Raw genomic sequence first — 13789 nt, forward strand, 5'->3', positions numbered from 1 at the left:
TACTTTAAATTTATGCATCTTTATTTTTCTAAGCCCCTGTTTTTATTGCTGGTTCATCCCATTCAATACCACCACCTTACGATGTTTCTTTATTTTCACAGTGTGATATGCAAAACATAAACTCATGACAGATGTTGTAAATTTGCCTAATTTGATTTGGGGAAAGAAACTGGGTCATTTATCTTAGTAAATTCAAAACATGGTTTCAGTTAAATATGGGTTTTTTTTTTTTGTAAACATTAAAAACTGAGACAAGCCCTGATGCCCTAGCTTTTTAAAATTTTCCCTGCAACTCCACTACTGCATGATTAGAGAGGTTCTCTGTGTTCAACAGCACTGTTCACATTATTAGTATAGATTTTTATAAATTATAAAGCTTCATGATATCTAACAATCACAGGGACTGTTGGCAGTAACTTATGATGTGCACTCATTTTCTTTTACAAGATTGGCATTGTTTCCATTTATTACTAAATAATGAATTGCTTAAAATCCATCATAGTTGATAATTATTCATTCATTCATTTATTTTTCTTAATTCAATATTTATTGATTTGAGTGAGGAGGATGTTGAAGATGTGGCATTAAATAAGCAGCTATGTTCAAATCGTCTAAAATACCATCTGTACCTAGAGAATACCTATTTGGAACTGAATTCCTCACCAAAAGCCTATTAAAGCCTTCATACATGTTTACAAATTTCACAAATAGTAGCCAAGATCAAAAATGTATAAACGATTGGAAGATACAGGTCTGAGTGTGAAGTCTTTATAATTTGTCATCGTTTTGGATGCATAATGACCTCAAGGAGATACGATAGCTTTGGGTGAGAATGCTTCCCAATCAATCCCCAGAAAAGGTGAGATGTGAAAGAGGTCAGATCCAATGCTCCAGGCTAATGGGTGCCAACAAATAGGAGGCAACTCTGTAAAAGATTTAAAGAGATTTATTCTGAGCCAAATGTGAGGACCATAACCCATGACGCGGCTCCAGGAAGTCTTGAGAACATGTATTCAAAGTGGTTGGGTTACATTTAGGAGGGCAGAAGTTATAGGTAGAGACATAAATCAATAAATATATGGTGTACATTGATTCAGCCTGGAAAGGCAGGGCTTTTTAAAGTGAAAGGTGGCAGGTGAGGGGAGAGGGTTGGGGAGACATCCAGGTTACAGGTGGATTCAAAGATTTCCTAACTGATAATTGGTTGAAGGGGTTAAGCTCTTCCGGAAAAGCTGAAGTCCGCAGAAAGAAATGTTTGTAGTTAAGATAAGTGGGAGAGGGGAGGTGGTTGAGAGGCCAAGGTTCTTATTATGTAGATGAAGCCTCCAGATAGCAGGCTTCAGAAGAATAGATGGTAGATGGTAAAGGTCTTTTATCAGACTCTAAAGGGTGCCAGACTTTTAGTTAAATCTCTCCTGGAACAGGAAGAGACCTGAAAGGGGAAGGGGACTTTCTACAGAAGAAAGATTTCCTCACAAGAGACAACTTTGCAGAGCCATTTCAAATTTTGTTCAAAGAAATATATTTCAGGGTAAAATACTTTGATTAATTTCAGGGGGCTTCTATCTGCCATGTGATGGTATACCAGAGTCAGGTTGGAATGTGATGTCTTATTGTTGTAAAAAGCCTGTTCTCTCAATGTTAAGATTTCTATTTTAATGCTAATGCTGATCAGTTGTGTCTGAATTCCAAAGGGAGGAGAGTATAATGAGGCATGTCTGACCACTCCCTTTTCCATCATAGCCTGACTAGTTTTTCAAGTTTTCTTTGGAATGATCTTGGCCAAGAGAAGGGGTCCATTCAGTCAGTTGGCAGGGTGCTTAGAACTTTATTTTTGTTGTACATGGAGAAATAAGGTTCTAACTTCTGATTGGGGGAATCTGGGTAGTGTATGAATGATAGATGTCAACCAGTGTGGCCTCTCTTAGCCTTGGTGCTTACCTGGAATATTTTGGCTTTGTTGCACATATATAATTTGGAGGATTTATAACTGGGTCCTGTGTAATTCTTGAACTGTTCACTAGTTGAGGGTTAGCAAAAAACAAACTTATGCTTTGTGTATTAATTCCACTAGAATATTTAGTAGATGATTATCTCATAATAAATGTGAAAGGCGAGAAACTAATCAAAAGCTATTAGCTCAAGCCTTTATTAAAATATTGCAACATGAAACACAGTTCAAGATGACCATATTGTGGGGACCAGGTAGATAAATATTTCGTAAGACAGAATTGGAAAGGCCAGATGTAACTGCCCAGTGGGTTAATCTTGCCCACTGCCTAGACAGAGCTAATTTATCTAGACAGGGGAATGGCAATAGAGAAAGAGTTTAATTCATGCAAAGCTGACTGTACAGGGGACCAGAGTTTTATTATTACTCAAATCAGTCTCCTCCAAAACTTGGAGATTGAGGTTTTCAAGAACAATTTGGTGTATGGGGGGTCAGAAAGTTGGCAGTACTGACTGAGCAGGTCAGAGATAAAATAATAGGGAGTCAAAGTTGTCCTCTTGTGCTGAATCAGTTCCTAGGCAGAGGCCACAAATCCAACTGAGCCAGTTTATCAAGACCTGGGTAGTGCCAGTTGATCTATCAAGTGCAGAGTCTGCAAAATATCTGAAACACTGATCTTATATTTTACATTAGTGATGTTATCCCCAGGAGCGATTTGGAGAGGTTCAGATTCTTGCACCCTCCAGCTGCATGACTCCTAAGCCATAATTTCTAACTTTGTGGATATTTTGTTAGTCCTGCAAAGGCAGTCTAGGCTCTAGGCAGGAAGGGGGTTTGTTTAGGGAAAGGGCTATTGTTATCTTGGTTTCAAAGTTAAATCATAAACTAAGTTTCTTCCAAAATTAGTTTAGACTACACCAGCAATGAATAAGACAGCTTGGAGGTTAAAAGCAAGATTTGAAGGCAGTTAGGACACATCTCTTTTACTGTCTTATTTTCTCAGTTATGATTTTTGCAAAGGCAGTTTCACAGTCATAGTTCAGTTTTATTCCAAGAATTATTCACTGGCAAGTTCTGGGAAATTATGAGGAAACTGAAACCATGTTGCTCATGGGATAAGATGCCGGAAGAGCAAGGTGTGGCCCTAGTTAAGCAGCTATTGGTTGATCAATTTGAATTTAGCAAACAGAGTGGAAAGAAACAGTGGAAACTAAGTTCTTGTAAGGATCAGTACAACATTTTAAGTCCTTCTCTTTGGCCAGCATTGGCGTAAAAGATAACATGCTAAGGACAATTGTCGGAGTCCAGATTTCCATTCGTGCCTTTGATATCTTTGGAGATTGTGGAGTCTTAAGCATGTTCAGCAGCTCCTTATATGACTTATATTTCTGTGGTCACTGTAATAACCAGTCCAGGGGTAGCAGTTAACAAGTATTTAGGGCTGTGTGTAGGACATAGTGTAGAACTCTGAAGCCTCGAAAAACAAGAACTAGAATCATTAACAGTCTTTGAAAGGTTGTCCATCCAGCCCACCGTTTTACCTGGTTTTAATCATAAAACCAAGTTCCATCCTCCATCTGGATTCCTTGATCCAGGTGACCCAGAATGTGGCAGAGGAGCCAGGTTGTCAAGGTTTCTTTCTTTTGTGTCTCATTTTGTATCTGATTAGTGAAGTATTTTCAAAATAACAGAGTCATTTGTAGAACTCAAAGTTTTAGTATTAAAGGAGGGCATTTTTTGAAGTTTTTAAATCCTCATTCATTAAAAATCTGGAATTTAAATTCATAAGACAGGAATAAGACAGCAAGAAGAAGTGTTTGGTGGTCACAGTGATGCAGCAGTCAAACTGTTAGCAGCAGTGAATTCAATGGGTCTTCAGCAGCTCAATTCTTGCCTCCTTGGAGGAGAGAATTCAACCAAGGGACATAAGGCAGAGGGAGAGACTAAGGCAAGTTTTAGGGGAGGAGTGAACAGGAATGAAAGGAAGTGCACTTGGAAGAGGTCAAGTGGGCAACTTGGGAGATCCAAGTGCCCCAGTCAACCCTTGACTTCAGATTTTTACACACTGGATGATTCTGAGGTTTGTGTTTCTTCTCCCTTGATTTTTCCTTGGGGCAGGCTCTCTGCATGTGCAGTGGACTGCCAGCACTTGAGAGGGGCCACATGCGGAGTGTGTTTACAAGTTGTGTGCATGCTCCTTTGAGGCATTTTTCCCTTATCAAGTTGAACATTCCCAGAGAAGGGTCATATGCCAGTTACACTCCACCATTTTGCCTCTTAGTGCGCATGCTGGAGCCCACTTGCCCAACTCCAGAGATCTTATCAGAAAGCTGCTAATCACCAGCTTCAGGTGTTTTATATTTAATGGGAGACTGCCTTTCCCTGGCACTGGCTGCAACCAATTATTATTTTAGAGAGACAGTTTAACAATCACCTGAGCATCACCTGATGGTTGCCTGACATTCCTGTGGGGCAGGGCCTCTCCTGTCCATGTTTGCCAAGCTACCTACTCTAACAAAACAAGAAATCTTGGGTAGAAGTTCTCCACCTGTTGCTTCATCCAGGTTCTTTGGAAAACAGTCCCCTTTGTGATGTGCCTGCTTCTGAAGAATCCTGAGAGATTCTGTGTGATAGCTGCCATTGGTATGGAGATGCTGGAGATGCATAATGACTTTTAACTGAGAGACGTGACCCCAAAGTTCCATTCGGTGAAGTTTTACTATAGTATTTATAATTGATAGTGCCTGATAGTCTTTTTCTGTGGCCCAAGAGCATTCCGAGGTTGATGTCATTTTTAGCAAACCAGTAATCTTGGCAGATCATGCAGGATTCTCTTATTTGTCTTTGGAAAAAACTGAGTGCAACTGGATTTGTTGATTAAAGATTTGGATATACAGCATAAAATCTCTACAGCAATTCTCAATTTTGGAAACTCTAATTTTGGGATAATATGTATTCTTTCAATTTCCATTGTTGACTTAACATGATAAGAACAGTTGAGTTCTGGAAGATGAACTGTATTTTGCAAACTCCTTGGCTATAGTCCCTATAAAGTTGGTGCCTCTGTAACGGGATAAGTAAGTTGATGTGTCCCAAGTTAAGAATATATAGTCTAGAAAAAAAATTAAGCTAGTGCTAAGGTTGTTGTTTTTGGAGAGGGAAAAACTGCCATCCAGAAAACAGACAATAGTTAGAAGATATTTATATCCATTTGAATGTGACCATGTATAAAATGTATCTTCAAATGTTCAAAGCCTTCATTTAAGCCATTATTCCTGTTAATGCTTCACCTTTACAGCTTTGCTCGTGTCATTCATTTGGCATGAAAAACATATGCCAGAAACATCCTCAACAATTTAGAGTAAAATTGCCAGTGTTTTAAGCTTACAGCCAATTTTTCCCTTAACCATCTATTCAAGAATATATGTTATCCAGCATTATCAAGGTGAAAGAGTGAAATCCTCTCTTACAAGACAGCCTGGAGAATTAGGTTACAGTTGATGATTATTCTGTAAATAGCAACACAGTGTTCATGATTATCTGGGAATAACACTTTGTAAAGCACCAATCCCTAACCTTTTTGGCACCAGGCACCAGTTTCGTGGAAGATCATTTTTCCATGGACAGGGTCGGGGTGGGGAGGATGGTTTCAAGATGATTCAAGTGCATTATTACATTTATTATGCACTTTATTTCTACTATTATTACATACTCATCATAAGGTAGAATCAGTGGGAGCCTGAGCTTGTTTTCCTGCAACTAGACGGTCCCATCTGGCGGTGATGGGAGACACTGACAGATCATCAGGCATTAGATTCTCATAAGGAGTGTTCAACCTAGATCCCTTGCATGTGCAGTTCACAATAGGGTTTGCACTCCTATGAGAATCTAATACTGCCACTGATCACTCACCTGCCACTCACCTCCTGCTGTGCAACCCAGTCCCTAACAGGCCATGGACTAGTACTGGTCCGTGGCTTGGGGATTGGATGCCCCTGTTGTAAAGAGTAAGAACAGACATGGGGACAAAGCTCCCTGGATTTTCCATTTACATCACGAAGCCACTGTATTTGCCACTGATTGTCCCTGACTGAGATGTGCATTAACATCACAAAACAAATGTTAATAGGGAGAATCATTCACCAGTTTTGATGCTTGAACATGAATATGTTTCTTTAACTTGAGAGATAAGAAATATTGAAGTGATTTATACAAATACATTTTATGTGCATATAGTGAAACTATGAAAACTGAGCTTCTCTTAACTGAGATTCTTTTTCCCATTGCATGTTAAATTATATAAACAACAAGTTCCCATTATAGTTACATTTATTAAAAATCGAAGAATGGAGAATGCCAAAGCATTTTATTATCCTTCTATTTTGAAGGTAAGAGAGCAAATTATTTTGTTATTCGTTGGAATTTCAAAGATATTCAAAGATATCTGGGAGAAGTAGGCATGATCCACATGAGTCCACTCTGAGGACAACTAGAAATGCGTATCTGGTGACTCCTGGACCCACTCTATTGGCCTCTTGGTTGAATTTAATCTGATTCTTTCGCAGCAAAGAAAAAAAAAATGCTGAATATAATGCGTTTTCTGAATTCTGAGAGTTCTTCTAGTGAATTATTTGAATCTGAGGGTGGTCTTAGGAATTCAAACTTGCAGCTGGTATCAAAAGTGAGAGCTGTCTTGGGGACTGCCAAGCTTCATAATATGTAAAACCTAAAATATCTGTGACTTTCTTGAGTTTCACAACCAATGTGGAGTATTTAGAAAATTTAAAGCATGAAAATCTTGACCTCGGTATTGAATAAATTAGACTTAGCGTTGACATTAATTTTATATAATAAAATGTGGAAGGAGATAGACAATATTCTAGAGAATACCCTTATTATATACTAATTCTAATTTGTCAAAGGATTCATGTATTTGTTCAGGACTATTATGAACCTATATAATTCTCAAATACAATTTACAAACCTCTGAATTCATTAAAAATGTTAAAGATGGCTGGAAGTAGTGGCTCATGCCTGTAATCCCTGCTTTTTGGGAGGCTGAGGTGGGCAGATCATGAGGTCAGGAGTTCAATACCGGCCTGGCCAACATATGCCTCTACTAAAAATACAAAAAATTAGCCAGGCATGGTGGTGGGTGCCTGTAATCCCAGCTACTTGGGAGGCTGAGGCAGGAGAACCTCTTGAACCCAGGAGGCAGAGGTTGCAGTGAGCCAAGATCATGCCACTGCACTCCAGCCCAGGCAACGGTGTGAGACTCCATCTCAAAAAAACAAAAACAAAACAAAACAAAACAAAAGTCAAAGACTTTAAAAATCATAAGTTCCATCCTTTTTATTCCAACTACAGATCTTATAAATAGCAAGAAAGTCTATAACTAGATTATATTTTGTTGTTGTTCTTATTGTTGCCTTTTTTTACATGGCCCATATGTTTTTAAGCAAAACAAATGCAGTTTAATAATTTTTAGCTCTTTTTTCAAACTTTGTCTGAGCTAGATATTCTTAGGATACACACATAAAGACAAAACACAAAACTTTGATCATTAAGTCTCTAAAATTCCCAAAGAGAGAAGAGAGTGGGAGAAGACAAAAGGAAAAATGTAACAGGAGAAGTAAGTGGGAGCTAGCTTCAGACAAATACTAAATTTTCATCAGTAAAAGGTAATTATCTTTCCTCTTCAAGGGCGAAAGATTAGATGCAGGAAACCCATTTCGACACAGACGTACACACTCACACAAACACACACACACATGCACACAAACGTGAGATTTATATAATTGGTTGAAATAAGATGACCTCACTTATATAATCTCTTTCTTTTAGACAAGAAAGAAAATCTCATGAAGGTTTCTCCCTTTTATGCCTCTGAATGAACAATTTTCTTTATGTCAAAAATTCTTCAAACTGATCATTGGAATTATAAATTGTCCTTGGTGAGATTCATGTCATATTCTGTGTTTGGTGCTGTTCACATCAACATAAATATTAATAAGCAGTCAGAGGGCCACTGGCTTTGTTGCCTACAATTCTAGTGGTGAGAAGCAAACACGTGCTACCTCCCCTCCATCACAAACAGTACATCTTTATCTCACACATAAAAGCCCCTATCAATGACAATAGTAACAACATAAAATGTGAGTGACACTCAACACAAAATGAAAGATTTCCAAGCAGAATCAGAGCTCATCTGGTGTCTAGCCACACCGGCCCCAGTGGGGAGAGAGAGCAATGTTGCTTCAGTGCTGTTCTCCTTTTTCACTAAAGTATCCAGTCCAGGTAATGGGGATCTGGTCCTGATCCAGTTCTTCTCAAAGGAGAATCAATAGCAAATGCCATTACCTCAAATTAAATAAACCCATTGCAGCATGACAACATCTCAAGGTGAATGGCTTTCAGAGCTGACAGCATAGATTGGGAAAGGACAGTTTTTCTCTGAGACCTGTTCTCTGAATCCTTGGAAGGTATGAAAAACTGGATTTGTTAATTAGACTGTAGTATTCAGGGGTAGCAAGTTTTGGGGCATCATTTAACAGCTATTGTTGGTCAATTTGGATTTAGCAAGTGATGGGAAGTACAGTAGAGAAGATCTTGCAAGACATATCTTAAAATGAATCCTTGATTTTCCACTTCAAAATATGGTCCTCAGATTTCCTCACCTCTGTTAATGGTAATTGTATTATCCCATTTTAATACAGCTATGAAGAAATACCTGAAACTAGATTATAAAGAAAAAGAGACTTAATGAACTCACAGTTCCACATGCCTGGGGAGGCCTCACAATCATGCAGGAAGGTGAAGGAGGAGCAGAGGCATGTCTTACATGGCAGCAGGCAAGAGAGAACGTGCAGGGAAACTGCCCTTCATAAAACTATCAGATCTCATGAGAGTCACTCACTATTATGAGAACAGCAGCATAACCACCCCTTATGATTCAATTACCTCCAACTGGGTCCCTTCCATCACACATGGGGATTATGGGAACTACAATTCACGATGAGATTTGGATGGGGAGACACCAAACTCTATCAATAATCCAATGTTTTAATAGTATATGACAGTAATCTTAGTGTGATCTTTGCTTCTGCTGTTCGTCTTGCTTCTCTAATCCAACATATGAACAAATTTTGTCAGCTCTACTTTCAAAAGTATGCATACAATCTGATCTGACCAGCATTCAGCATATTCACTTACCATTTAATCCAACACACTATCATTTCTTATTTGGACAATTTTAGTAGTTCCCTAACTGGCCAGCCTCAAGATTTTATTTCCATAAAGTAGCCAGAAAAGTTCTATTAAAATATGGGTTAGATCATATCATTTCTGCATTCAAAATTGCCCTGTTGTTTCCCATCTCATGAAGAATTAATTCAAAATCCTCATCTTTTGCTCTAACATATTATTTGGCTCTTGGCTACTTTTCTAATTTCAACAACTACGAATTTTATCCTTTTCTCATGTGATCTAGCATATTGTCATTCTTTGAACAGTACAAAGACATCTGTGCTTTCTGCTTTTCTTTTTTTGAATATTTGAATATCTAGCATTAAACAATAGATTAACTCCTAAAATCTAATGTTATCAGCAAATAATTACTTAGTATAATAATAATGATGGGCACATAATATACTTCTAGTACTTCAATATAGACAGTAATTAAAATTTATAAACATACAAAAAGGTATTATTAATCAACATTTTACAAGGGAGAAAAGTGATGTTTGGAGAATCTAAGTAATGTGCACAGTATTATCTGACTTATAATTGGGTGCTCAAGATTGCATAATATCGGATTGTTTCCCTAACCATGTTGCAAAATAACTAAATATTGTGCTATGCCACAACTGAGCAAATTGCAAAGGCTATTTGCAACTATCAGAAATGTAAGACAATTTAGAAAAGTGCATAATCACTTTTATGACATATGTGTTCTCAATACCTGCTTTGTCACATTTTCTATGCATTAAATCAGTGTCCTGATGAAATTTCATTGAAACTTGAAAGTTATCTTTAATCATATGTATATATCCATACCATTAAGTTATGCAAATGAGCATATCCCATTTTCCAACTTACATCCATTAGTACTTCATGTATATATAGATACTACACTATTTGAGCTCAATTCCCACTCATACTTGTTGTTGAAATTAGTCTTATCTTGTTAAACTCTTAGCACATTTTTTGTAAGACTTTTCTAAAATCAGAGGGGATGGATGCTGTGGCAAGGGACAGGAAGAAGAAATGCCCTGGCACATAATCTCCTCCAACTGCCTGAGGTGACCTGCCGCCATCTTGACCTTTCTTTCCTTGGGTCTCGCCATTTTGAAGAATCCAGGCATCTCCTAGGCACATGAAACATTCTTGGTTTTTTCCTTCATTTCCTGTTCCATCGGCTTACTTTTTGGTGCAAGCATATTTTGCAGCTCCCAGAAGATAGTGTTCCTCCCTGCTAAACATTCTGGAAGACACAGAAAAGTTGAGAAATTAAATCATCCAGCGGCAACTACACTCATAAACTAATTTCTTTATTCACTACAAATGTTTTGCAGCTGCTCCCACCCTGGTTCTGGCACTGAACTCGACAATGGATCTTCATGAATCGGGGTATCCTAGATCTCTTTATATCTTTAGTTTTACATTTCCAGGATATTGTCACAATTTCATTTCTCCAACTCTTAAATTTATTTATTCATTTAGCAACTATATTTTCAGTTCTTCTTAATTTATTATGGCAATTTTATTTTTAATATCCAAGAGCTCCTTTCCACAGCCTATTGTCTCATGACAATGTATATACTGTTCCTTCCCCTACAATGTTACAGAGTTATTAAGTGAAAGGTTGGAAATGATCTGGGAAGTCTGCCCTCAGTGTGTTGTGCTCTATGACATGCTGCACTGAAGCTGTGGTTCATAGACCTTTACAGGTATGCTAAGACTTTGAACCCTATTCTCCATGCAGAGGGGCCTCACTAAAGTATTATTTACTGTGTCTCCACCAAATCTCACCTTGAATTTTAATATTCCCCACATGGTCCTTGGGAGATACTATTATACTTAGAGGTTTTGTTTCATTTTTAGGAAACTTATTTTTATAAAATCATTAGTGTTTCCTGTGAGTTTTAATCTCCTTTCTGCAGAGAGGTAGGTTCTTCTTTCATGTCACAGTGTTTCCTCAAATGGCCAGACAGTCTTCTTTGCTCATTCATATTTAGGAACAAGGCAATGCAAAGGCAATTGCTAAGTACAGAAGTCAAACTTAGTGACTCATGAGCTTTAAAGGGTGAAGATCTGGAGAAATGTCTAAACACTAGCCTTCATTTATTTAGAACAGAGTTTCTTCTTTCCTCCTGAGTATTATTTCTTGAAAGAATAATTCTCCAATTCTTGTCCAGGGTGGTATGTCTCCAGGCACTCAGTTTTTGTGAAGGTATGGAATGTGCTATCTCTTGGGTGAGTTTTTTATTATTTCTGCCTGAACATATCAATGTGGAGCCATGTATTTTCTGGCTCCTCAGTCTCTTAGAGTTGCAGTCCTGTGAGTTCTCTGGGATATACTTCCTCCAACCTGTTTCATCTATTGTCTTCCTCCGTTTGTTTTTTGAATTATAGATGTGTGTAAAACAATCTTATAGCCTGATTTTCTTCAATTTCTATGTATCATTATGAGTTTATAATAAACATACCTCATAATTTCACATAATTTCATGGTATCTTGGAGGCAAGAAGAGATGCTCATATGTGGTTGGTCTGGCATCCTAAACTGGAAGTTTTATTTATTAAATATGTCACTTGAAGATTAATTAAATTTGTATTTATTTACTGTTCTTAATGATTAGAAATATTATTACCAAGTATGATTTTGCCTTAGAAATGTGTTTATCAAATTCATCCAGGAAATATGTCAGCTTTTGGTTTAATACTAAAATAACAATTTGTACAGATTTCAGATTAAATGCCCTTGAAAGTTTATATATCCTTAAGTTGCAAATTTCAGCCTCCGATTCTCAACATACAGACTGGTACATAGAAAAGACAGAAAGACAAGTGAGTTCACAGAAAGACAGTAATAGTTCTTCTGGGTCTTTCAATGGCAACAGCACCAATAATAGCATCAAACAATTGACTCTACCCAGGCTCTCTTCCTTCTGATTGGAGCATCTGTCTCTCTTTTATTATTGCTCTGCTTCTTTGACTGAGCTCAAGTAGTTTTCACAATATGTACAGCAGTTCTTACAATGATAACTTTTACTTTTCTTCTTCTCCTGATGTGCCCGTATTTAACGAGACTCTGTTCACGTCAGAAAAAGATTTCCCTGGGTTTCTGTGGATGTTTCACTACTGCTGAGTTGTTGTTATTATCTCTGTCTGTCATGCTCATCCTCATCTGGATTCTCGCTGGCCATTGACTTCTCATGGACGTCACTGTAATTGCCTTTGTCTGCCTGCTGGGTCTCAAAGTCCCCTGTCTGCTTCTCTCAGGACTTTTAATCTATGATGTCTTTTAGGTATTTTTCTCAGCCTACATCTTTAATAGCAATGTCATGGTGAACGTGGCCATGGCAGCTGGCTGAAAATCCCCTTTACGTTCTGTCCTGGAAGCTCAACCTGGGGTCTGGTGTTGAGCGTGATGTTCCTCGACTGTCTCTGCCTGGAAAACTGGTCTTCCCACATTCCACTGGGAGCCACTTCCTCATGTTGGGCATTGGAGACATTGTTATGCCTGGTCATCTGCTATGCTTTGACCTTCGCTATGATAATTACAAAAAACAAGCCCGTGTGGACTCCTGTGGTGGCCCTGGACCTGCCAACATCTCTGGGCACATGCAGAAGGTCTTTTACTTTCACTGCACCCTCATGGGATACTTTGTAGATCTGCTCACTGCTACTGTGGCCTCTCACATTTTCACCAGGCCGCCCAGCCTGCCCTTCTCTGTTTGGTGCCATTTACCTTATTGCCACTCCTCACGATGTATTTAAAGGGTGACCTCCCGTGGATGTGGTCTGAGCTATTCCACTCCAAGACCAGTAAGCTCCCAATTCCTGGAAGTATGATGGATCATGTAGAAAGTGACCAGATGCCCATGATAGTCCTTTTCTCTCAACCTGTGGTTTTTGTTTCCTCTCAGAACTGGCCTGGCATTCAGAGATATACCTGTTAAAGGAACTGCTGGGTGACTGGGTTTTACATTTAAAAGGAGCTTATTTGCAGGACAGAAGTACTGGAGCCCTGTTCGGTTCCTTCTCTTTCTGCAGATGTGGAGGTGGACGCCCTTCTAGAGAGACAGGCCTCCCCCTGACACCGCTTCCTCCCTGTTTTTTATGGATCTGCACTACATGGTTACTTTGCGGTAGAGAGAGATGTGACTGTTTCAAAACTGAAAACAAGGAGTTGTTCAGACCTTTTGACTACTAAAAGGATGAAAAAAATTAGCAAACCAAAATTCCCTCAATCAACCCTCGAAACTTGGGACCGGTTTCCCATGGAGATTCTTCTTTCCTATATTTTGATTTATTAAATATTTTCTGTGGTATGAATGCTTTCTTTCTTTTCTTTTCTTTTCTTTTGTTTTTGAAATGCTTTTTTTAATTAGACCAGAAAACTGATCAAATCTAAATCTGGACAAACTAGAAATAGAAAGTTTGGGTGATAGCAATACACTCTATAGACACATTCTAGCATCACTTCCACTTACCAGGTATCAGAGGATCGTGGTGCCTGCAAATGCGTGCTCCTACAATCCAACACACAATTACCAAGACTCAGTAATTTATAAAGGAAAGAGGTTGAATTGACTCACAGTTCCACAAGGCAGG

General features: G+C 38.4%; 1 pseudogene; it reads left to right on the forward strand.

Moving 5' to 3' along the window:
- Positions 1 to 3071: 3071 nt before the first annotated feature.
- On the forward strand, positions 3072 to 13027 carry LOC105535535 (annotated as a pseudogene).
- The last annotated feature ends 762 nt before the right edge of the window (positions 13028 to 13789 follow it).

Source organism: Mandrillus leucophaeus, unplaced genomic scaffold (assembly GCF_000951045.1).
Source record: "Mandrillus leucophaeus isolate KB7577 unplaced genomic scaffold, Mleu.le_1.0 Scaffold1472, whole genome shotgun sequence".
Classification (NCBI taxonomy): domain Eukaryota; kingdom Metazoa; phylum Chordata; class Mammalia; order Primates; family Cercopithecidae; genus Mandrillus; species Mandrillus leucophaeus.